The sequence below is a fragment of the Myotis davidii genome, unplaced genomic scaffold, assembly GCF_000327345.1.
Source record: "Myotis davidii unplaced genomic scaffold, ASM32734v1 scaffold843, whole genome shotgun sequence".
Taxonomy (NCBI): domain Eukaryota; kingdom Metazoa; phylum Chordata; class Mammalia; order Chiroptera; family Vespertilionidae; genus Myotis; species Myotis davidii.
Genome location: NW_006293781.1, coordinates 70,037 through 73,737, shown reverse-complemented (window position 1 = coordinate 73,737; position 3,701 = coordinate 70,037). Strand labels below are relative to the sequence as shown.

General features: G+C 40.4%; 1 protein-coding gene and 1 pseudogene across 1 annotated transcript in view; both read left to right on the top strand.

The window, feature by feature from the left end:
• The first annotated feature begins 1,480 nt into the window (after positions 1-1,480).
• LOC102771734 overlaps positions 1,481-3,701 on the top strand; it is a 14,240-nt pseudogene continuing 12,019 nt past the window's right edge.
• Positions 1,484-3,701, top strand: part of LOC102771161 (angiogenin-like) — a 58,521-nt gene continuing 56,303 nt past the window's right edge. Inside the window, exon 1 of the mRNA XM_015566461.1 lies at positions 1,484-1,540. The gene's annotated coding sequence lies outside the window, so the exon portion shown is untranslated. The remainder of the gene's footprint in view (positions 1,541-3,701) is intronic.

Genomic DNA, 3,701 nt, shown 5'->3' with positions numbered 1-3,701 from the left:
AGCTGCCTGGCTGCCGGCCGCCATCTTGGCTGGCAGTTAATTTGCATATCACCCTGACTAGCCAATGGGAAGGGTAGCAGTCGTATGCTAATTACCATGTTTCTCTTTTATTAGATAGGATTAGCTGGCTGTTGATTGCTTGGCCCTTTGTTTAAATATTTTGTCTCCATTTCCCTTATTCTACTTTCCAGGGAATTTCTCTAGTTTGTTTTATTTTTATTAGCCTGCCTCATCCACTTTTCTTCCTCCTTAAGTCCTCAGGCACTTCCAGTTACCAAAATTGTTCCTCAGATAGGCTCTAGAGTACCTGCCCAAGCATGTGTAACCCACTGACAACTGTTTAAACAGTTAATCTCTCTTAGGAGAGAGTACTTTGGAACAGGGACCAATACCTCCAAAATGAAGGCATATCCGTGGGTTTTTAGGATTTATCAGTAAGCTTAAATAAGAGCTTTCCGGGGACTCTTGGAAGCCTTTCTACTCTACCTGCCTTGTTTGGTAATCACTACCAAATCCAGCTGTGCTGGTGAGCCCTGAGAGAAGCCAAGAGAATTTGCATGTTTGGAGTCCCAAAAGTGAGATCAGAGAATGCATTTTTAGACCATGAGGGGTAATAAAAAGAACTTGGGGACTAGGTGTCAGCCATTGTTTTAGAAACTAAGACTCTAGAGATGATAAGACAGTTATTCTTATCTCACGGGGTTCTATCCAATTGAGAGACAATGAGATCAATTAACCATTTGAGTGATGCTTATCAGTGGAGATAATCAGTTTTGCAGCTGTGCTACAAGGAACAGAATATTGGGGGCTCCTGGTTAGTCTCTTGTGAACAGCTGAGGATGAAGTAAGGAGAAGCCCAGGAAATATGGCAAGGATAGTTCTGAGGGTTAGTAGCTGGGAGGTTGAGGTCAAGGGCAGTGGGTACTACCAACTGTCACATAACCTTCTCTACAAGTGCTTTCCTGGTTCTGTGAAAACTATGAATAACCTACTTATTGGCATGGCATCCTTTCATGAAACCAAATTATGTGGGTAAGTAGACAGGGCAGGGGAATAACATTCTGCTGGGAGACCACATTTACTCTGTGCGGTTCTTCCAAGGCAGTTGTTGGAGTTGGCCCAGAGATCAGAAACAGCGTCTTCTGAACCCAGATCATATATGTGAACAATGAAACCTTGGTTGTGTCATGGGCAAGAGTAAAAACCATGAACATCAGAAAAAGGGCCACTTTGAAACAAAGGGCCATGTTTACCAACATCAAAAATTGCCTCCCAGAACAAATCTTTAATCTACTCCAGTGGGTAGATATTTTATCTAGTCATTCCCAAGAAAAAGGTGAATTTCCTTGTTTGCCAAGGGCAGTGTCCTTGGTTTCCTTATCTCTGCCAGAATTAGGGTTCTTTTGAACTAGTTTTTCCATCCAGTTCATTTGATTGCTATATAATCAGAAGCAGAGGGATCCAGTGCACACAGCTAGAACCTATCTCCAGGAACAAAGAACTGAAAACCATCTTCAGTTGGAGGGACTCTTCCAGATTTTTCTAAGATTCTTACCCCTGGGTAATCTATCACTGTATTTTTTTTTCATATATACATACTATTTCTAGCCATTTAGCTATTTCAACTAAACAATTGTCCCCTCCTTTGAAGCCTATGGGCCCAACTTACAAACTAAGAAAAAATGAACCAGATTCTAAAGTTTAAAATGAAAGCAGATTTCTTTGGCACTGTGTGTGTGTGTGTGTGTGTGTGTGTGTGTGTATGAAGGGAGATTAGTGAGACTGGGAGCAAGTGGAGGTTTAGGAGGGATTCCTAAATTGTGATAAAATCCCCAAAACCCTGGGAAGCCATTTGCTGAAGGGCATCTAGATGCCTCCAGGGAACAGGCATTAAATGTGGCAGAGCAAGGAAAGAAACAAAAAGACTGCTTTAAGCTTTGTTTTCTTCTAATCATCTCTACTAATTTTTTTACTTAAAAAAATTTGATTGCTCTTTAATAATGATAGTCATGTGCTTGAATATGAAAAGTTATGTGTGAGTGGGTTTGATGACCAGATGTGAGGCTCTTAACTCTTGTCCTAGGCAGATTCACTTACCCAACACAAATAATCTGCCTCATACTTGTTATCTCCCAAAAGTCATTTTATGTCTTTTGGGGAAATTTAGAATTGAATATATGAGTCAGCAAGTCGTGAGTCGGGGAGCAGATATTAGACATTGGTGGTCATGGTTGTACTGGCTGGGCTTTGGTTTCTGGATGTCTTAGAAATTCAATATTACAATAAACCTGAGGAAAAAATTTAACTAAGTTCTTACAGAATTGATTGCAAATTCTGCAAGTTAGAAGCAAAGATTTCCCTTTATCTCTCCAGACTGGGATGGGAGGCCTTCAATCTCCACCAGCAAGTGGCTTTGTAGGATGTGAAGCCTCTGGATGGCATCAGTCCAGGACCTTAATTAGAGGTAGTCTATGGCTTTTCCTTATATGCTGAGCCTTAAGAAATGATACATCTCACTGAGATTGAGTCTCAGATCTTTTTATCATCTATTTTTTTCACAAGGTGCCTTCTGCTATCAACTAAACTTATACAGACTCATCTCTGTAATTCCACTAGACTTTTGCTAGTAAAACAGGAAAACATTCTCTTATGCTTAAAGAATTCCATATTTTAGAGTTGGCAACTCTCTCATTCTATATATGAACAAACTTACGTCTTGAGAGGAAAATGAAGTCAATCACTAAAAATTTTTTTTAAAAAATGTGGGTCTACTGTGAGGCAGGCACTGTGATTCAAGGTGAATATGCCGTCTGCCCTCCTGTAGAGTGTACACCAGTAGGAAACACAAACAAGGGGACAGATGATTGGATATCAACTTGGAAATGGCACCTGTGCAAATTGGCAATATATGTATCTTTATTTTGTGATATCCTTGTGAGCAGATCCTGAGCTTTATGACTTTTGCTTTGACACTTATATCTAATGAGGTGTCCTTGGTCTCAATATCTAAGCACAGAGTGTTTGGACAGACTCTAGACAGGCCCAGCAGCTCAGACCCCCTTCTTTGAACAACAAAATTCCCACAACCTGTACAGCAATGGTACATCTTACAAGGACCCATGGTCTCCATTACTGCATGAAAGATGTTGGCAACATTTCTACCCACCACTGCCACCTGATGACTCTTTTGGCTACTACAGCTCTGGTTCTGCTTCCAGATTTTGAACTCTGGGTTTCTGGACCCAGGCAGAGAGGTGTTGACTTGGTGACCCTAAGGTCCTGTTCCATCTTGGGGGCCTGAGATTCTGTAATTGCCTTTGACATTAGAAGGCAATATTTGTCTTTGAAGAACAAGAGACCTTAATGAATCCAAATGAATGAAATTTTGATGAGGTCTTCCACAAAACTAGAAAAAGAAAACACCCAGAAGACTGAAAAGCACAATGTAAATGTAAAGAGCTTGGCAAATGGGGAGCATGGCAGGCCAGCAACTGTGCTGAAGCAGTGGCCATGTATGAATACTTGTTATTCTTTTAGGGCTGGCTCTTCCCTCTTCAGTCATGTACCACATTTTTGCTCAAGTTCCAAGAACATGCTTTCACTTGATTCTATTATAAATAATAATTGATGTTTTTAATGGAAATTTTTTCAGCTGTCATTTACTTTAGTATTGTCGAATGACCAACATTTTTATTAGTGTA